Source organism: Ambystoma mexicanum, chromosome 8 (genome assembly GCF_040938575.1).
Source record: "Ambystoma mexicanum isolate Mex_15411 chromosome 8, UKY_AmexF1_1, whole genome shotgun sequence".
In the NCBI taxonomy this organism is placed as follows: Eukaryota; Metazoa; Chordata; class Amphibia; order Caudata; family Ambystomatidae; genus Ambystoma; species Ambystoma mexicanum.
The window spans coordinates 1,253,988,306-1,254,011,437 of NC_090929.1; the positions used below are offsets into that span (position 1 = coordinate 1,253,988,306).

The 23,132-nt window shown below is 41.4% G+C and overlaps 1 protein-coding gene across 3 annotated transcripts in view; it reads left to right on the forward strand.

The window, feature by feature from the left end:
• IDE (insulin degrading enzyme) overlaps positions 1-23,132 on the forward strand; it is a 2,084,778-nt gene that overhangs the window by 204,309 nt on the left and 1,857,337 nt on the right. The window lies entirely within an intron of this gene.

The following is a 23,132-nucleotide window of genomic DNA, read 5'->3' on the forward strand; positions in this document are numbered from 1 at the left end:
CTGTAAGGTCGGTTGCAAGATAACAGTAAGCAAAGCACTGCGCTTGGGATGATGACTTCATGCATTCACTTGGTTCCATATGGGCGCCTGCTCATGGGTCCAATGCAGGAATGGTTAGTGAAACGGTGGTCTCAGGCAAGAGGCCAAGGGACGATCTAGTGGTAGTTTCTCTAACCTTGGTTCAGGCTCTTCGCTGGTGGTCCAAGGACAACTTGTTGGGGTAAAAAAAGAAAAAACCTTTTCCCGCTCCACCAGCACAAGCGATCCGAACTTCAGACTCCTCACTAGCCGGATGGGGGGGAGGGCACTTTTTCCATCGCACGGCCAGTGGACATACGCTACTGCCCAAAGGAATATCAATTTCCTTGAACTCTTGCCAGCCCTCAAGGCTCTTCGGGCCTTTCAGCAACATCTCAAGGGTCAAACTGTGCAGGTCCTCACAGACGGCACCACAGCCATGTTCTATCTGAACAAGCAAGGAGACACTCGCTCTGTCTGTCCAAGCTATCACAAAAAATATGGCAGTGGGGGGACTCAAGCGGAACATGTTCCTAACATCTCAACATGTTCCAGGGTAACTTGTTTCTCTGGCAGACACTCTAAGCAGACGCCCTCTACCAGAAGGAGATGAGTGGTAACTCAATAGAGATATCCTAGACAGAATATTCTCACTATGGGGTCACCCCCAATAGATCTGTTCGCCACAGACCTAAACACACAATACCCAGACTTCGCGTCCAGGAATCCCCAACCAGGGTTCAAGGGGGAACGCCCTGTGGATGAACTGGTCAGGCAGTTTTGCTTACCCCCTGCACGCCCCGACAACACTTTTGAGCAAAATGGCGCACTAGTAACTCTGATCCTGGTTGCTCCTATGTGGGCTAGACAGTCTAAGTTTCCACATCTGCTCAAGCTGGCGATATGCGACCCAATGAAGCATACAACATGCTGACACAGCACAAGGGGGCATCTCTCCACCCACACCCACAATCAATAAACTTGGCAGCTTGGCTCCTGAGGTCATAGTTTGGCCACTTAAATTTTCCACACAGGTGTATGGATATCCTTAGAGGCACAAAAACCCAACACCAGGCACTGTTATTTTAATAAGTGGAAGCGATTTGTGATATGGTGCACATCACAATCACTAAACCCAATCGAATATTCTCCAGCTAACAGTCTACACGACATGCTTTACCTACTAGACTCTGGCCTAGTATTTAATTCCATAAAGGTTTATCTGTCGGACCTGTTGGCTTACACCACCTCACAGAATAGTGTCATGGCAGAAAGTCCCTGTCATTAGGCATTGATGGAAGGGGTAAAGAGGCTATTGACCCATACATCCCAGCTGGCTCCCCCAATTTCCAACCCTCCTCCGGTTTGAGATCTCAATGTTGTGCTCCCCAAGCTCATGGGTCCACCCTTTGAGCCTGTGGACTAGGCCAGCCTGAAACATCTTACTAGCAAGACTGCGTTCCTTGTAGGCTATCACCTCCATGTGACGAGTCAGTGAGCTACAGGCTTTGTCCGTACAAGACCCCTTTTTCATTATACACAAGGGCAAGTTTGTCCTCCTAACACATCCTAGGTTCTCACCTAAGTTCATCTTAAAGTTCCATGTAAACCAATCCATAGAGCTTCCTATCTTCTTCAAAATCCATCAAACTCAGCAGAAAGAAGCCTCCATACACTTCATGTACGGAGGGCAGTCTTTTACTATGTGAACAAAACCTCTAAGGAAAATAGACCAACTCTTTGTTTCCATAGCGCCTGGTAGAGGGGGCGATCACATATGAAAGAATGCCATCTCCAGATGGATAGTCAAATGTATACAGCTCTGTTCCCTATCCAAGAGTCTTATCTTTCACCCCTACGGCACCCACTACCAGAGGTACAGGAGCTACCTTAGCTTTCATTGCAAACGTCCCTCTTCCGGCATCTGCAAGGCTGCTACATAGTTTCATCCATACATTCACACAACATTTATTGCTTTGACGCACAATGTAAAGCAGATTCGCAGATGGGACAAGCGGTCCTAAAGCATCTCTTTGCTGCTGTACCTTTTTACTTCCAGCATGTGATCTAAGCAGATCCACAAGCTCCAGAAGGGATGCTTTACTCACTGTTATCGTATTTCTGATGCTTATATCTGCTTAGATTCACACGCGCCCGCCCTTCCTCCCCTATTGGAGTAGAAGGCGCATAGATGTTTTGTGGGTTGTCACTGTTTGCCTCATCACATCTGTACTTGTGCTACACTTCATGCAACCTCATGTCAGAAACAAACAATCTGAGGGACCCGACACGTGAAGGACCATGGGTGCAGACGTCACACTAGGGATAGTATTACTAAACACACCGACGCCAGTTTTCGATTTTTGAAAATAAATCTTGTAATACTCTGCGACTTCCTCTAGATGTCAGACGATGCAGAGCATGTGAATCTAAGCAGATACAAGCACCAGAAATGTGATTACGGTGTGTAATATATCCCATATATATTTTCCAAAATGTCTTGGGTAAGTACAAAACATTCTTCAAGACAATTATTGTCACAATTTTCTTTTAACTTCACAGGTTCTGGTTTAATTGGATAACAAACTCGTTTCGAGACATAACACTCTCCATCAGGGGTGCTTTACTGTGAAGATTGCTGCAATTTAACAAGAAAGAGCGTCTGTGAAAACACTTAAAGATATTATCTTATGATACTTTTACATTTTCAAATCACCTTAAGCTTTATAAATCGCCACTAAAATAAAACAAAATCCAGAAATCCTCTGGTGTCGTGTATGGTCTATAACAGACATTCAAGAATCTCCCAACTGGTGTGACCATAAATCTGGAGGAAAAAAAGATGAATAAAAATAGAACTAATGTGAAGATTTCAAAATTAGTGGGTCCCATCCTTGGTGGGGACCGATGTCCATAAATTAAAGAAAAAAAGTGAGCTGCATCTTACCACAATAATGTGTCCAAATGTGTGCTGTTTAATACTGCAATATAAGAGCTCATTCTTCTAAGGCGCAAATCCAAATCTATGGAGAGGCAAATAATGCCTCCTAAATCACACTCTTACCATGAAACACTTATATGCTGAAATATGAGCAATAGGATTTGTTGTGCTATAAGTGATGCTGCCATTGTATAATGAGAGGCTCACTTATATCTCATAATAAACAAACATGTGGGTATAGTGAAGATCATATTAGAAGTAGGTATATTTTAGTACTGTCCCCCTAAAAGGCGCACATAATCCCATCTCAATCAATAATTTGATAACATTATGGGTAATGGGGTTAAACTAGCCCCAAACTGCTTCCAAATATTGTACTGCTGTATAGCTTCACGTTCCACCCAGGGTCTTAAATCTGCTCAGAACGGACTTGCGGTCCCAAAATGGCAACCGTTGTTATAAAATTGCGCAAGACGTGATGACGTCATTGCGCACGTTGCATCGATTCGTTCCAATGTTTGTTTTAGTGATCCTGGCCTGTGATGTCTATTTTATAGTAGATAATCCTGTAAGTTTAATCAAAATATGTTTACTTCCACCGAATGAAACAGCATGTGGGGGACTAAAACAATGTTTACAAAAATTATTTAAAAAATAGTCTGTTTGTCATGAAATGATGAGTCCCCCATGTCACAAGGACACATTGGGAATCTGTCACCGACATCTCTCACTAAATTTATTTGATGTTACTGGGATGTCAACTAGGTTCTGACCCATAATAATTAGGATGCCATTGGGGTGTGTAAGTCTGTGTCTATTGTCATCAATAGATCAGAACCCCTTGTGTTGGTGTAACTTGTGTATCTCCCCATAATAAGAATCTCTTATAGGAACGCGACAATGCAGGGTTGGCACTTGAGAAGTTCTCAGAAGGTTCAGATAAGTCTTTCTGAATCAAGTCTAGGGCCACTGTCTCCTCAACTCTGTATAAGATGCTCCCAAAGAAGGTATCTGTGTTCCCTATTGAATAGAACACCTCTGCCCCATATTTAGTTCGAAAAGATAATCTGCAACAACAATGTACTGCTGTCGCCCATTAAAGTTAGAAATATGCTCTAAGGTGAATGAGCAAGCTTAGAGTCTTACATCATGTATATAATGCAGAACATTTGAATTACTTTGCATGAAGTAGGAGCCAACTGACATGAATAACGCCTTGCACTTTGGGAGCTTTCATCCCAAACATCTAAAGGAGTCTCACCTACAGCTAGTACCTGAGGCTCAAGAGGATAGTGTCTAACACAACCTGAAGTCCTATATAATGCCATTAATAGAGTTGAGACCACAAACGGGAAGATTTATTGAGACCAATCCCTAAAAGGAAGAATGCAAGGATGATCGATACACTGAGATACTCGGCACAGAGCCACCAGATAGCCAGCACAATCAAGAAGAATTGGAATTTCATTAAACTGGATCCGTTCCTAAAATAAATTTTTCACGGAACCACCAATGATGGCATTCAAAAGAAGTAAACATTTCCGTGACATATTGATCCAGGAAGAACGAATCAGACAGCCATCACAGAGGATATTACAGAAACAGACGTTGGGCATTTTCCCCTGCCTCAACTGCCAACATTGTTACAACATAATCAGGGGGGGAATTATATTAGAGACCCCAACACAGGTAAAAAGATTTCACTACGTCACTTTGCAACTTGTGACACACAAAATGTCATCTATGCCCTCAAATGCCCCTGTGGGCAATATTATGTGGGTCAAAGGATAAGGAGAGCAAAAGACAGATGGACTGTACAGAAGTCCAGTATTTGGACAGCCAATGATAAAATCACCCGTTTATAGGCACTTCAAGGAAGTAAGACATACGGTGGCTCAAATGAGATGCACGATATTGGAGGTGATCCACCCCTTACCAAGGGGAGGAGACCTGTAGAAGAAGTAAGCGCAAACAGCACTGCAGTTGATGCCATTAGTCCCTTGGGCATGAACAAGGAATTCTACCCGGGTCCCCATCTTTAGTTACACAAGAGCCTTTCAATGGACGATGATCCAAAGTTATTGAGTAGACACTAAAGTTGTAACTGGACACGCATACCATCTGATGAAGTGATAAATGTGTACTTACATTCCATCATAAGCAGATAACTATGTATTAATGACTAGTCTATATGTATTAGCACGGTTTCAAGACATACGATTGAAGTAGATTATTTGAATGTAATGATCAAGTTAGGTACTGTCTTACGACCTACCAATGGAAGTGGACTGATTGAATATACATCCGACCTGGAACTGCATTATATACTTTATGTAACACTCTAAGCTTGCCCATTCACCTCAGAGCATATTTCAAACTTTGAGTGACAGCAGTATATTGTTGTTTCAGAGTATCTTGTAATGCTAAATATGGGACCCTGATACCTTCTTTGGGAGCATCTTATACAGAGTTGAGAAGAGGGTGTCCCTAGACTTGATTCAGACAGACCTAGATGAAACTTTTGGGAACTCCTTAAGTGCAAACCTTGCATTGTTCCATTCCTGTACAAGATTCTTCTTACAGGGAGATGGACAAGTTACAGCAACACAAGGGGTTCTGATCTATTGATGACAATGGACACAGACTCTTCAACATTCTTAATGACAGCCTAAATACTAGAGGTCAGAACCTAGGTGACACCCCAGTAACATCATACATTTAGTGAGAGATGTCAGTGACAGATTCCCAGTGTCCTGTGACATGGAGTACTCATTTCATGAGAATACAGACTATTTCAAAAATGTTTATAAACGCAGCAAAGTACCTCTGCTAAAGTACTGCTTGACCCGCTGGGAAACTCTCTGCCGCCGCTGCTGCTCTCTCGTGTTGTGGACTTGATGTCACAAAGCAGAGTTTTACTAAGTTCTGTGACACTACCCCGGAGGGGCTGGACATTTTGTTTTTCCTAAATACGTGCTCGCCCCCGCATCGTCAGCAAAGTACCTCTGCTAAAGTACCACTAGACCCGCTTTTCCCGGTGGGGCGGTGGGGCTGTGCCATATTTATTGATTTGATCATTTGATCGGCAGATATTCATGTGTATTGTAAAGGTATTACTATTTAACATTGCATATACGTATGTTCTCAGCTGTATTCCTTAACTATGTGGATGCCGGTAAATCTGATTGCACACCAAGATGGCTGCAATTAATAATGCAACTGCTCTACGTACCTCACATACATCTATCACTCCTACACCCTCAAGGCCATCTATCAATGCTGCCAATAATATTCCAATGTGTGCACCATTTAAAGAAATGCCAAAATCTTTATCTTGGAAGTGGCAATTTGACATGCTGGCAGACCCAGCCTCGCCCTCTACCTCAATATCCATTGCAGGCTTTGGGCTGTACTCACCATTCTGCTCGTGCAAGGGTGTTTTCACATAATGATCCCTGTATGGCATACCTCCTATCTGACTCAACATTGCTACATACAGATGAGGTGACGGGTACAAATATTGTACCAGTTGTGGAGTCGCCTACTGATTTGCACATCTCAAAGATTAGTTCTCCACATGAAGATAATCTCTCATTATATGCAAGCCAATGCTAATCTCCAATTTCAATCCATAGTGAACCAATGGACTTGCATAGGTTGCCTCTGCTGCATGTAGAGATACTTAATTATATGTGCATCCAACTCCTTGCCAACGTTCTAAACCCACTTCAGATGCTTATACCTTACATCCAGTGATGATGGAGGTAACCCTCTCAGCTATTAACACAACTATTTTGAGTCTTTTTAAATTATTAGAGAGATTGGATGAAAAGGTTTCAAAGTAATTACGCCAAGTAGATTCCATCTTTCGACGGATGCTCTCAATCAAATCCACTGACAGCCCTTTAGACCCTAACACATCACAGCCTTCAATCGTTCTCACGGATGATGATACTGCTGTTTCGGGGGGACATTTAACTCCTCCAATTTTGCCCTTGTTCCCTGACATCATTCGCCCACTCACTTGAGGCTATAGGTAAAACATCCATAAAAACTCCTAGAAATGATTCTTGGACAAGTTTTCACCAAGATGGTACTTTAAACAATTCTGTGGCTGTTTTGAAAAAAGCGATTGATCTCACTTGAGGTGACCTGGCCAATTCTCCCCACTCTTGTCATGGAAAACAACATCTGAAGGAAAAGAAAAAGCTCCACAACAAACCTTGATTTAAAAAAAAAAAAAAACATGATTGCTCCAAAAATTGCTAAAATTTAATATCGCCATTTTTCAAATCTGTGGCTTTTGGATCTAAATCGACTGTGGCCCATGAGCAGCAACCTCAAATGAACATCTCTCCACTGAGTAAACATATTGCATCTGATAAATGTCCACAGACAGGTACGATTATGGAGAAAAGCACCTTGAAACCACCATACATTCCTGATGTTCCAAAACCCTCTTTACACTATTCTCCCCTAAATAAACTCTTACAGGCTATAGTCTTCTAATGCAGGAGTGGTAACGAAGGACCAAACCCGTGTGCCTATAATATCGTGCACTAATACTGATCAGTCATGAGTTAGGTCCTTTGATAAAAACACATTGCTGCATGAGGTAAAGAAAATGGTTGACTCATATCTTCACACAAGGCTAATGCCGATAACATCCACTCGTGTTGATGTGTCTGAAACGTCGGCACCCACTCCTATCATTAATACTCCACATGATATCCACCTCAAATATTGTTAGCATGCAGGGTTCAATGAATCGTAGTCCTGTCCCACTTTCTCCAATGACGCAAATAAGGAGAACAGTTGATGCCTATTTTGCTGAATGCATCGCATCTGCTACAACGACTGAGTTTCTACAATACTTTTGCAATTTCAAATCTTTCTAATGTTACTCTAGGCTGACACACTGACAGCACTCAGAATAATACTTAATTGAAATCTAATTCCCATGTATATAATATGGTTGACTCTTTGCGACCTATGAAACTGGTAAACGCTTTCCTAATTTTACTACCACCGGGAATTCTAATAAAGAGAAAAATATCTTATTCTGCTAAAGCTACTCCTAAGTGCCAATCTCTAATAATGAAATGCAGAGGTGGCCAGTTAAACACCTATGACCTGAATAGGAGTAGTATCCTCAATATCTTCAACGATGTCGATTTAGAGGATATCACAACTGGTGACATTGAATTGGTTGAATTTGTAGCGGGGAGAGATTTGACAATAGTCTGCATATGGATTCCCTCTGGAGGTGTCTTAAACGCTGTATGGAAGGCGAAGATGTCCCTATTTAGAATGGGATTTCTGATTGCACAAGATCCTGAACGTCTACAAAAACAGTCAGATCAATCATTGGGCATAGTAGCTACATCTTCCCAGGCTCCTGCTCAAGCACAAATCTATCAGCCCACTACAACTGCCCCCTCTAAAGCATAATTGACAAATTCACAAACTTGTTCTACCTTCTCTCTTTGTTGCTGGAATACCAGAGGCCATTCTCGTCTCCAGTCATCGATTCATGATTTCTCAGAATCTTTTGATATTCTAGTTTTTCAAGAGACGTGGCTCTTATCTCCCCCTGTTTGGGACAATTACGAGATTTCCTTAGACCCAGCTCTTAGGGGGCCAGAGGGAGAACCGTTTTCGGGTCTCTTGGTAGCAGTCAAGCTTACGCCTGGTTTTATTTTAGAACCTTGGTCAACATACAGCATTTTTATACAATTGGTACGATTGGTGAGCCCAGATGGTAATATTTCATTATTGAATATATACCATAACTCCACTGGGATTTCTGACTCCACTTTATATCAGGAATGAACAAACATACTAGACATCATAGCGCTATCCACAGACATTACAGCAACCATATTGGCAGGTGACATCAATATTGACTGCCTTGTTGATAGAAAAGAACATGCCTACTAAGAGGCCCAAAGATGGTCTGAATTTATGTTGGAAAGAGGTTTTAGGATGGTAAACAGAGCCGTTAATGCCAATATTCCAACATGAACAACATGGCATAGGGAGAGCTCGACTAGCACTATTGATTATATCTTCGTGGATATAAATCTGTTTGAGAATTTCGTCTGTGGTTATGAACGAGCAATCATAATTTGCTTGCTTTAAGAGTACAATGGATGAAAGCTCTGAAATGTCCACATAGACAATGGTCCACGCAATTGTTAGCAGTGAATGGTGCCACATTCTGCTTTTCTTGGTCTCCTTACAAGCTCCATAAACTCAATAAGATTGTGACATGGCACTCCCTTCATAATCCAACATTTCAATATACCAATGTCTTGAATCAATTTAGAGACAATATTTTGATTCTAAAATCGCATCCAGCCACTCATAGGCACATATTTGATCCACAGCTGCGAAAAAGAAGGGCGGAATATTGAAAAGAGCGAAAATGTATTATTCTATCCTCCCTTAGTCCACAGACTGCATTGCGCTCTGCAAAATGTAAATGCACAAATTGGATACGAGCACGATGGTGAAAGAATGCTTGGGACCTTATCTTAAAAAAATTCAAAAGATATTTGGATGCAACTTAACAATCAACATACTATGCACCAACATCAAGCTCAAGCAAATGGAGTGCAGGAACATCAGTGGGTAGACCACTTCACAGAATTATGTATGGATAAACAGTTTGATAACTTCACACACAATGAAAACAGAGTCTAGGTGGATAGTTCATTGCCCTTTGGAAACTATTGAATATTTCATCATAAAAGCAAATAGCTCTAGGGCTGCAGGTCCTGATGGATTGAATAATATGCTAAAAGTAAACTCTGAGCTATGGGCTAACATTTTGCTTAACCTATTTCAACAAATTCTATGGACCAAGACCTTACCACTGTCATGGCAAACTTCCCTAATAGTGCCTATTTTTAAAAAGGGAGACCGGCTGGTACCAACCAATTACAGACCGATAGCTTTGCTGGACACACCTGGTAAAATATTTGCAAAGTTCGTTCTAAGGGATTTTAATCTGTGGGCAGTGTCCCATGAGCATCGCGATCCACAGCAATCCGGTTTTGTGGAAGTTATGGGCACGATTGTACATTTGTTTTGTTTAAATGTATTAAAAATCAATTCCAAACTATGAAACAGGTTTTCTTTGCATTTGTGGACCTAAACTCCGCTTTTGACTCAATATCAAGAGTACTTCTTATGTCATTCAAACACATTAATTCGTGTCCGACTTAATCTTAGAGGCCTTCTATCTACTTCCATTCCAACATCTCGTGGACTTAAGCAGGGCTGTTTGTTGGCCTCTGCCATATTCAATTATTACATTCATGTGAAAGATGCTTTTGATCCAATTCAGTCTGACTCTCCCCGAATCAATAACATAGCAATCAAGGCTCTCATGTATGCCGATGATTTAGTTCTAATATCAAAAACACCACCAATTGGTCTTCAGAGACAATTGACAGCATTCGAAGCCTAAATTGTAGCAAATGAACTAAAAGTAAATGCATCCAAAACACAAATAGTACTATACACACCTAATAAACAAGGACATACTTTGAAGAATTGGTCCATTAATCATGCCAGGTTGTTAGTTGTTCCAAGCTATACCGACTTAGGAATGATTTTTGAGGGGATACCTAATTCAACAAAGCATCTAGCTAGTGTTGAGCACAATTTGATTTCAGCAATGTTGCAAGCAAAAATTATACTACATCATTATGGTAAATTCTCCCTTGCTCCAGCCCCTGACATTTTGGAAAATGGCAACTACACCCTCAATTTTGTACCGGTTAGAAACTGGACCTCCTCTTATAACTAATATACTAGACAGATGGGGAAGCAAAATTTTGGAGGCGCATTCTGCAACTTCAGCAATGTATCCCTGTTGCATGGTTCCGATATGAGCTGGGCCTAACTTCGCTCACTGCCATTTATCATTGGAGATTATGTGCCTTACTACGAAAATGTCTGCTTTCCACGAACATGGATGTAATCCTTAAAACCTTGTCAGATTATCTATTTGTCACTCAACATTCTTTTGCACAAACATGGCTTACTACAACTTATTGAATCCTGATCCATGCTGATGTTAATATTGAATTATTAGTAACCAATCCGACTAAAGCAAAGCAGAAGATCTATTGCATGGATTGGATCGATAACTGTACTCTGTTTTAAGATACAAATGTTCAGCCATTCATCGTTTTCTACCCAAATCAATGGGAGTTAAGGAGAAGTACTTGTATAAAAGTCCTTCAGTAAGCTATAGACATTCCATCTTGCGTTTTCGGTTTCAGTTGTGTCTAACTAGAGACCTATTGAGGTCACCTAACATCATAGCAAAAACTCAGTATATTTGTCAGTTTTGTAATAGGCCTGATAGTACTCAAACTGTTGAATTTTTAATTACACAATGCCTATCCTTGATTTATAAAAGACAACAACATCTACCCCTACGAAAAAATAGCAACCAGACGCCCACAAAGATGGGCACCTGCATACGTCTCCATCAACCTCTTCCAACTTAACAGCAACAATTCTCAAAATTGCCTCCTGGAATGCATGCGGATACAAACACCTTACGACCAAAGGAGGCATAGACTTAGGCCAGTTTGACATACTTGCTTTGCAAGAACTATGGCTGACGTAAAAACCCCATTTTGACGGTTTCGACATCTCATTCGCCCCAGCAGTCAAAAACAGGCTGGGGCGTCCATCTTCCGGTCTCCTATTAGCAGCTCGCCCAGGCAGTGGCATCGGAATCCAGGAAACGCTATCATTTTCAACCTACCATCTGGCGGTCCGAATCAACTGGGCTCATCATGATTCTACCTTGGCTAAAAAATCAAACACTCAAATAGCCATAATTAATACCTACTGGAATCCACAAGCGATCGAGGATAAAATGTTTCTGAGAATGATGGAAAAAGAAATCGACTCCATCTACGTAGACAAATCGATCGCTCACATAATCTGCGGCGACCTCAATGCTAAATGCAAGGAAAACGAGCTGTTGGCTCAGCAGAATAGACAAAGGACTACATCTGAGAAAAGAGGCACGCTCTGGAACGAACTGATGACCTCGAAAGGCTTTCATAACATCGATCTGGTGTTCCCCGACCCGGGAAGATACCCCTCCTGAGAGAGAGAGACATTCTAAAGGGAACAATAGACTACATCTTTGTCTCTGATGCAATGCTGAAACTAATAACTTTCAAAGTAATTGATCACAATCTTTTAAGAGCTACATGGAACTCCATCTTACCCACCAACCCAACCATGAAGGAAAACATTGAGCGTAACGCACAGGGCAACCGACTGAGAATGACAGCCACTAGAGTCGAACAACTGACACTGAGCTATCAATCCCAAGTCAACGCTAAAGATCGCCCAACAGCGGACATCGATTACCAACCACTCTTAAAGCCCCTATAAAGAAAAGCCACAAAGCCATACCCTCTCACATCATGGGGGCATCCAGCAGTATGACAAACAAGTGGTCATCAAGCGCACCACCCTAAGACCACTAAAGAGAAAAGCCAGAATTCTCAAAACGCACGCATTACAGCTCCAACTAACAGAAACCAAAAATTACAAAGCATGGATAAAACGCCATTGAGCCCTTCTCTACCAGAACGACTCAGAGGAAATATTAAAAAAAGGGGTGGGCAAAAACGCCAAAGAATTCTGAGCTCTCATGAAACCACCAGCAGATTGGAGAGAAACCGAGCTGTCAAATGGCATTGGTGAAGAACGATGGAATCTACATTACAAGCTACTATTTCAAGCCCCCAAGTCTCCAGGCTCGATCATCCAGGCCAACTATGCTGCTCCCTGGGCAGACGTTTCCAACACAGAAGATATCATCACAATTATCAGCAAACTCAAAGCCTCGAGCCCTAGGCCCTGACGGAGTGACAAATGACCTCAAAAATTTCCCAACAAAGTGGGCCCCCTTTATCAGCTTGGTCTTCAACAGGTGTTCAGCTCTAAGATCGATTCCTAGATCGTGAACTTCGTCGACAGTGGTACCTATTTGCAAAAAAGGAGACGGATCGGACCCACGTAACTACCACCCAATTGCCCTCTTGGACACCATCGGCAAAATATTTGGAATGCTTCTACTGAAGAGATTCTTATCTTGGGCAACAGCGCCCTGCGCAGACCCCCTCCAAGCTGGTTTAAAAAATAAACTCTGCGACAACAGTCAACATAATGCTGTTAAGCACTGCCAAAAGCAAAACCCTAGAAAGCTCCTCCAGACTCTTCCTGGCGTTTGGAGACTTGATGCAAGCTTTCGACCTAGTCGACGGAGATCTACTATGGTAAAAGCTTCAATCCTGGAACCTCCCTGCAAACATCCTTGCCCCGATCAGAGCTCTCCACACGGCTACAACCATGAGAGTAAAACTTAACAGAAAAGGCCTACTCTCAGCAGAGGTACCTACATGGAGAGGAGTCAAGCAAGGCTGTCTGCTCACCCCAGCGCTATTTGTGGCCTTTCTGGGAGACTACAAATATGCGTGCACCAACATCAGAGCTTTCCCTCCAAAAATAGGGGGAACACTCGTGTCGCACCTAACGTACGCGTAGGATACCACATTGTTAGACCTAACTCAGATTGGCCTTCAGAGACCATTGAACCATCTGTCGGACTACATTAGCAAATCGAACCTGGAGATAAAAAAGACCAAAACAAAGATCCTGATCTTGGAGAAGAAATCGAAAAGAGCAAGCACTTTCAAATGGAATCTTGAAAAGGTACAGATCGAAACGGTGCCCAATATCAGATACCTAGGTGTTATCATCGATAGCTCAACAACAGAAGTTGGCATGCAAAAGCATCGCTGGGCAAAAACCTGATCTTTAACGACGCAGGCACGCATACTAGAAAAGGAAATTTGGAAGCTTTTCCCTAAATCAACTCTAAAATTCTACAAGACATAAGTCGTCTCAGCTTTAGCATATGGAGGCGAAGCCATGCCCACAATTCCGGAAACACTTTTGCAAAAAGTGGAGTGTTTTTTTTTTTTTTGTTTTTTTTTTTTTTGGGAGTTCAGTGTTAAACCTGCCCAAGTCAACTTCGATGGCAGTAATCAGGAGAGAACTCTGCCTCGCTTCCCTTAAAGCCACTGTTGATTTCAACCGTATCTCCCTATTCAGCAAGAAAATGATACTGCCCCAAGGCCTACCACTATACAAACTGATCGACTCAGAAAGGAAAGCAGGCAGCTGTAAAATAGTAACAAAATGGGCAACAAAGATCAGCCAACAGCTCGACCAAATCGCTTGCACTGAGGACGACCTAGTTGCAAATCCATGCAAAATCAAGAGGAAACGAGCAGAGCTAGACTGGATCTCAACACTAGAAAAAGCAAACAAAAATAAACTCTTAGCGCATCTGCCAGTCCAGTCGACGAAAATTAACGAAGTCCCTCAATTCCTCAAAAGATTCCCAAACAGACCTCTATGCCAAATCTTCTTGAGAGCTCGATTAAACCTTCTTCACACAAATGAAATTCTTCACATTAGAGGCCAATCCGATTCAAACACATGCAGACTGTGCAAAAAAAGCAACCCAATGGAACCACCTTTTTAATGAATTGCATGGAAATTACTGAAATCGGACTAGTATACCTACGACCGGTACTAGCAGAGTACACCATTCTAGAAGAGAAGTGGTGGCCTCAACTGCTAACCGGTTCCAAAACTTCCTGGACAATAGCTGCGGCCAAGATCCTCCAAATAGTCTTGGAAGAATGCAACAAACTCTAAACTGCCGAATCGAGCAGGGCTGTCCTCAAAGACTGAATAAGATTGATCTTCAAAACACTGACCTTGTAAAATCTACTTGTGTAGATAAATACAAGTAAATTTTTAAAAAAAGGAATAAGACAGCACTATTTTATGAAACATTGTCGTTATTTGGGAGCAATGGATGAACATCAATGCTGGTCTTATGTCTTCAGTACCTCCTATATTCCCATTCATATTGCCACTGTGAATTTGTTTAATGCTTTAAATCTTATAGCAGAATAGAGCTGCTTATACATATGAATTTCTGTTCAATTTGGATTTACAATCATTTGAAGGTGGTTTTTGTTTTCTCTTCAGATATTCAGATGTCTAGTTCTATTTTTGTAAATAGAAATATTTTATTAACATGTATATTTTAGATGACATTTGTAATTTAAAAAAATTGAAAAGTTGATTGATTTCAGCTGATTCAATAAACAAAAAATAATTCTTTTTTCCACAGATCATCATTGGCGGCATGTCCAACAGGTGGTTGTTTGTTATAGGGGTCCTCTATAACACACCTAACTCGAGTGATCTGCCACACTTAAACACAATTTTTAATATTAACTTTGTCTAACACAATGTATAAGTTTGTTTTAGCCCACAGATGTTTCAGTCTGTTGGAGTAAGCATAATTCTATTAAACAACTTTCAGGATTATCTACTATAAAATAGCATTATGGGCTAGGATCACTAAAACGAAAATTGTAACGAATCGCAGCAACATGCGCTATGTTTGCTTGCACACGTTTATAACGGCAGCAATTTTGGGACTGTGAGTTTGTTTCTGAGCGGGTTTAACACCCTGGTTGGAACGTGAGGCTATACAGCAGTACAATCTTTGGGTGAGTGGAATGGGCAATTATGATGGGAAGCACTTTGGGGCTAGTTTAACGCCATTGGCCATAATATTAGCAATTTATTGACGGAGATGGGATTATTTTTGTATTTTAGGAGGACAGTACTACAAGATACCTACTTCTAATCGGATCCTCAATATACCCACATAGTTCTTATGAGGTAACGGGTGAGCCTCTCATTATACAATGGCAGCATCACTTATAGCACATACATCATATTGCAGCATATAAGTGTTATATGTTAACCTGTTACGAGTAATGGTACTCTTTGGTGTGGTTTTATGAGAGATTGGGACCTTGTGATGCATAATGGTAACGTGAAAGGGGACCTCTTCCTCGCCCCAACCTGGCACAGAGGTATGGCCTTCTCGACAATTGATTATTTTTTTGTTTATAGAGCAATTATGAACAGCTGCACTAACTTCAGAGTGATCGAAGCGAACAGTGATGATCATGATATGTTGGTGGTCTCTCTGGTCCGGGAATTTTCCCATACTACGTGTTACACTGAAGAGTTATCACTTCTGCGGGTACCCAGCTCAGAAGGTTTGATAGAGGGGGTCGAACCCTTACAATTTGAATGAACGGGTAAATCGGCTTTCTAGCAATCAGTTGTCTTTGTATTGTCAGTCTGCTACTTTTCTTCCCTTTCTATGGGATCTGAGTCCTGAAGCCCTTTTGGTCACAAAACAACCTAAGGCCCATAAACATGTGTTTGTTTGATGTGCAAATTCAAAAACAGAAAAAGCTCATACTTCGGAGAGGGCTCACCTAAAGAGGATGGCATTTGATGAGGATGATTTCGGTGTACAACTGAGAGCTCTTAATCATAAGTACAGAAACTGGGTAGGCTCTCATAGGCACCAACTATTGCAGCAGGATGGGGAAAGAATGCTGGGGACGTTGCTTTCTAGAAATTTCTGGGCTTTAGTAGGGTCTCTGAACAAACTTTCCCCATCATCCCAGGAAACCATCCTACAGGAACATGTATGGGTCACTCAATTTTCAGAAGTCTATCGCCCATCTGAACGAATGCTCCCTAAAATAGCAGTGGGTGGTGTCTGGTCCCTAGCTTTCTCTTGTGGGGATGTAGAGAATCGAATAAAGAAATCTTCGGGCCCAAGGGCAACTGGTCCAAATGGCTTAAGTAATTCTATCCTAAAAAGGAATCCAACATTCTGGGCGAAGTCCTAGAGTCCCTTTTTCGATAATATTGTACACTCTGGTAAAATACCAGAGTCATGGAGATCGATTGTAATTCCAATTTTTAAGAAGGGGACCGCCTTGCAGCCTCAAATTATCGCCCCATTTCACTCTTAGACACGGACAGTAAAATCTTTGTGGGTCTGATCCTGAGTGAAATGGAGGCATGGGCCAAATCGAAAGGTATTATTCCCAAGCAGCAAACGGGGTTCAGAAGAGTATTGTCTACAGTTCTGAAGGGACTCGTCCTAAACTGTGTTAGCTCACCATCTACTATGAAGGTTGGCTCCCCATTGTTTGGGGCATGGATTGACATGTCACAGGCTTTCAACACTGTCAATAGAAACCTCCTGTGGAAAAAGCTGAATAGCTTGGGAGCCCCTTCTAACATATTGTCTACCCTAATTGAGCTTAATCAGAGTTCTTTGATGCGTGTTGGGCTTTCTAGCACGGGCTCACTATCAACTCCTCTTGGGATCGAGAGAGGCGTCCGGCAGGGCTGCTTGATTGCACCGTTTCTCTTCATTCTTTTTATGTCAGATCTGTGTGAATGGCTTCACGGTGATGGACTCATTGCTCCAAAAATTGGTGAAACCAAACTTAACTTGTTGGCATATGCCGACAATGTAGTGGTCCTAGACCACTCTCAAGTCGGGCTGCAACGTTTGTTAACAGCATTGGCGGATTATGCCCGGGTTAATGATTTAAAATGAATCCTGGAAAATCGAAGGTGCTGGTGTTTAAACATCCTAACAATATACTAAAGTCTTATATTTGGCCAATCAATGATCGCCAAGTAGAACTGGTCAATGAGTTAAGCTATTTGGGGGCAGTGATTAGAGCTTTCCCAACAATGAGTCCTCTCCTCCTGATTCTGGATCATAAACATAAATTAATTAGTCTGGGAGCCCAGATGAAAAGAATTTGCTCCAAACTGTGTACATTTTCCATCCAACCCTTAGTGAGGTTTTATATAGGAAAAGTGGCCCCTGTAATTCTTTATGGCTTGGAGTCGAATCCCCTATCTATGAAAATTGAGAGGGATAAATTGGAGGACAAGATTTGGAAGAGGACTTTAAATCTGCCCAATTGTGTCCCCATTGGGTGTTTAAGATATGAGTTGGGCCTGTCCTCCTTGCTGGCCATGATGGAGCGGAGATTGGTATCGATGTTTAGGTTAATCCTCGCTCCCCCAAAGGGTTCGTTATACGAGGATGTAGCATTATTGCTTGAAACAGCTGACAATAACTTTCTAAATGAGCTCAGACTAAAGTGTGGTGAAATTCAGTTGAAGTCCGATTGTCCTATTGATCTTCTCATCCAGGATCCAGAGAAAGTTAAAATCTGTATGAAACAATGGGATTGGATTTGAACGATCAATCGAATGAGGTTGGCTAAGTTATCAACTTCACATACGCCCTTTGATAAACCTCGATCCCAGCTTCCTCATTATCTAAATAAGTTTCCTGATCCAAAGGGGTGAGTGGCGTTTCTGAGATTTAGATTGAATTTGTGTCTAACCTTGGAGGTTTGTTCTATCCAAAACAATGGGGATTTCCCTTCTACCATTTGTGACAAGTGTAGCAGTAATGAAAGACCGTCCCTGAAACATCTATTGACACATTGTCCAGGAACTTGATCATTGAGATTGGCAAGATTTAAGAGATTTGTCCATGATGCTGGTTGACCTCTTCTGGGACAGACTGTCGTCAGGCAATGAAACACTCCTGACGTTTGAAGTGGTTGCTCTCTTGAAAGACTTGTTGGGCGGTGGGTGGGGCTAGGCCCTTTCTTTGTTTGGGTGTCTTCTTTTTTCAAGTTATTTTAATTTGTTTTATCTTTAAACTTTCTTCTATGTTAAGTATGTTTGTATGTGTTGAAAGTCATAAGTATGTATTATATGGTTTTAATATATGGCTGACACAATAATAAAAAGCTTTATGTTTAGAGTGTGAATTAGGAGGGATTATTTGCCTCCACATAGATTTGGATTTGCTCCTTAGAAGAATGAGGTGTCATATATTGCAGCATTACATAGTGCACATTTGGACACTATTATTGTGGTACGATACAGCTCAATTTCCTTGCATTTATGGACATAGGTCCCCACTACGGTTGGGGCTAACAAATTTAGAAATGGATACATTAGTTATATTTGTCTTCATTTTTCTCCAGATTTATGGTCCCACCAGTTGGGCGATCCTTGAATATCGGTTATAGACCACACACACACACACACCACCAGTGGATTTGTGGAGTTTTTAAGCTCAAGGTGATTTTAAAAATGTAAATGTATTGTAAAATAGTTTAAGTGGTTTTACTGGCATGCTTTCTTGTTCAATTTCAGCAATCTTACAGTAAAGCACTTCTGATTAAGTGTTATATCTCAAAACGCATTGGGTTTTCCAATTAAATCGGAAACTGAAGATAAAAACGTTGTGAAAAGATTTCTGTCTTGAAGAATGTTTGTTTCAACACTTAACTAAGACAATTTAGAAATGGCTTTATAAGCATGTTGATTTTTGGCCCTTGATGGTGTGCATGGGACGAGAGTTACCACATCATTGGGAACTTACTCTTTGGTATTGCATATTCGTACAGTTCATGTGTCAGGACTGGGTTTTCTCCCCTGCACCTAGGTTTCATGTAGAATTTGTTGAATTCACTTGACTTACTAGACAGACAACATAAGCTGAATACCTTAACGTAGGGGTGCGTTGTAGACCATCTTTTGTAAGTTTACATGAAGTTCCATTGCTCATTCTTCCTGGCTGGTTCACAACACAAGCCACTTTTTCATTTCTGTGTTGTCTAATTATTGCTAATCCTTATTCTCTATAACTTTTTTGCTTCTCAAGTTTTATCCTTGTGTCCTGCCTAGTTTCTTTATCACTGGCCTCACACTGTGGCAACATTAAAGTTAATGTCTCTAGTTTGGTTGCTTGGTTTGACTAGTTAATCTGTATCCTGTCCTCTCTTGTTGTCCAAATCTTCATTTTACATTTTTTGCCCTGTTGCTTTGTGGTGGTGATGGTTTACTGAACGTTTTTGCTATTTTCTTATACCTGCTTTGTCAGTGTTAATGTTTGGTTCTTAACTGTCCTGGGACTACTTCTGATAAAGTATTCCTTCATTGTGTCAATTGTTCTTTCTTAGTTCATACTTGCTTTTAATTAATTATTGAGCTTTGTACCAACAAAATCCATGTCAGTTTTAGCAGTCCAGTCTTTACACAGCTACGTTGTAATCAAAGACTGGCTCTGAACTGTGTAGATTACACTGGTTTTAAAAGTAGCTTTCCCTTTTAGCGCTCTACTCTCCGGCCTATTTGTTTTTCTTCCTACTTGCACCCATCCACTAATCCTGCACTAGTTTAAATTGTCGACCTCCTTTTGTTACCCAGGGATGCATTTTAGTACAATAAACCAGACTCTTCATTTCATGCGTAGAGTAGATTCCCCTGGTCCTGTAGGCCATTGGCTAGTTACACCAGTGAACGGATCTATGGTCTGCTACAACCAGAGTCTTTTTGGTCATCTTTTCCCTTCTTGTCAATGTATTACTATTTCACAGTAAGTTGTAAAACTTAACTTCATGTTGTACCCAGATCTTATCATATGGTCATGTAGGCACGGCACTCTGTAAAATAAATCCACTCCTCATATCCTCATTCCCTTTTTGTGTCCAACACAATTACCTTTTGCCCACACACAACCAACCTTGCGGTCGGTCATGTCTGAGAAACGGCTGAGCAATCCAAAGGTGTGTTACCTTTTGGGTGGTCTGACAATGTTAAGGTATAACCTTTCAGACAAACGAGACGGCATACTTCAAGGGTTCTCTTGATCGCAGCTGGAGCACATCATAAATCCAACAACTTACTATACCTTGTACTGACTCAGGTAATTTGCCTGCTCTAAAGAACATCAGCCGTCTCGTCCCACTTTTTGGATCAGTGTTATGCTCGATTTTCCACACTGACCTGTGAAATAAACGGCCGTATTGCCAGCGGAAGCGTGGGAGAAGGCTGAATTCATGGACTTTGTTATTTTAGAGAAGGATTTTAAGTTAGAGATTCCCCCCCCGCCACCCAACAATCTTCCACTTAAGGGAAGGAATTTAAGAAGTTATTTTCCTCATATGACCATTTGATTTAGCCATTCTCACAACACACTATTGTAGGAACCTTTGATTCAGGAGACCTTTTTATTAAATTGAGGATTAGTTGTGACGGGCACATTTACTTGAGGGGTTTTAGTAATTATGGCCACCTTTTTGACTTCATAGGTGAAGTGCTTCTTATGTTTGCGTTATTCACACACGATGGACTTCTAAATAATTTGTGTTTGAACACTTTTCTTTATTCCTCAAACCCTGTTTTGTTTTACACTTGCTTAATAAAGATTTTTTCATGAAAGGCCCAAAGTATTAGACCCTTCTGTTTGCCATGTCGTCACAGACCCTTTGTGCGCCAACCTTGCTTAAGGTTTTTAATACTGTCATCTGTTCGAGAGAAATCCCTAAAACCTGGAGAGATGCAGCTACAGTCCCCATATACAAGAAAGGGGTAGGGGCCCTCCCAGAGAATTACCACCCGATTTCTGTTAGATTTTATTCGGCAAAACATTTGGCAGAATAATTGACTAGATTACAAAATTGGCTAAATGAAACTGGGATTATCACAGGAGCTCAAGCAGGCTTTTGTGCTGGTAGAGGTACTGTGGATCATTGCTTGCCTTTGTTTTTACTCATTCAAAAATGTCATTTTGGCAAAAACCAGGCTGTACACCAGTTTTCCTGTCTTGAAATCAGCCTTTGACACAGTCTCAACCACCCTTTTTTAAGTATTACATGAACGTAATGTACCCAAGTCATTGGTGGATTGCATCAAATTTTTATATAAAAAGACTGAGGCATCAGTCCGCTATGTAGTTCGGGTGGGGGTCAGGGGGGTGGGGGGGAAGAGGCAGGGCAATCCAAGCCGTTGCCGTTAATTGCAAATAGAGGGGTGCGCCAGGGCTGTGTCTTGGCACCCTTCTTTTCCTACTTTATATACAAGGAATAATAGATGCATTAGAAAGGGACACCTCGATGCCCCTAGAATTGCAAATAAGAAATTGCCCACCCTTTTTTTATGCTGATGATGGTCATTTTGGCCACATCCCCAAGGAGGATTTGAGTCATCGCTGGCTATTAAGAATAAGTGAAGCGAGCTATGTCTCGAATTGAACGCAAACCCCCCCCAAAGTTCTGGTCTTTAAACACCCCTCTGTAAATAAAATTCCTCTGAGGATTATGGCGGATGGCTTAAAGCTGAAACAAGTCAAATGTTTTGACTACTTACGAATTAGATTCCATGAGTCGGGGGTCTGGTCTGAACAACTCACTAAGGCTAAGACCAGTATCAATTAAGACTAGGCAATTCCCCCGGCTCTGGAACTATACGATAAGCAGGCCCTTTAGAGTGACCCCAAAGCTTAGACCCATAAAGTGGTCCCACTATCTAGTATCGAACATATTTCTGAAAAAGTGACTCTTGTTGCCTAGACGTGGTCTGACTTCCTTTGTGCCATTGCTCAGTGTTTTTCCTATAGCCAACTAGATTGCCCTTAATCCAGTGCTTTACTTGGTCATACTGTGGTCTTCCACGTGCCTGTCAACATTCTGGGAGGCCCTCAAGAATGTTCTTTTTTTGTAGGGGGCAGAGTACTGCGGCTGGCTGATCCATGTAAAGCATCTATTAAATATGTGGGATGAGAAATCTCTGTGGGATAATCCACTGATCTGCAAACATTCTGCAAAAGTAGATCTTAAAGCAAAGGCAATGAGGAAAGCCATGAAAAAGTTAAGTGGAATCTGCCTCCTTGAAGAATGCTTCAGTGTTTTAGTGTGGTAAAATGATGGGAAACTTGCTAAACCTTCTGGATGGAATCCATCCACCTTACTAGCGCTCTTAGTATGTTAGAAGGAGGCTGGGGATATTACACACATGGCACACACGCTAGTGGTCAACCTTGCTATCTGGATTATGCCCACTGTGTGGTTCTGCTAATGAAACAGTAATACATTACATGTTGATCTGCCCCACCACTTTGGATTTAAGGAGATTGTATTTGAAACCACTATTTAATGCGCAAGGAGTTTGTTTCATTAAGGAAGCTATGCAAATCTTAATGTGTTCAGTCGATGGGAAAGTTGTTTTTACATCTGCCTGTTGTGTACATCGAGCTTGGCAATTGAGGCAGAAATATATGGGAACTGTTTTTAAGAATGAGGCTGCAAGCGTCTGCTCTCCTCATTAATGATATTGGATG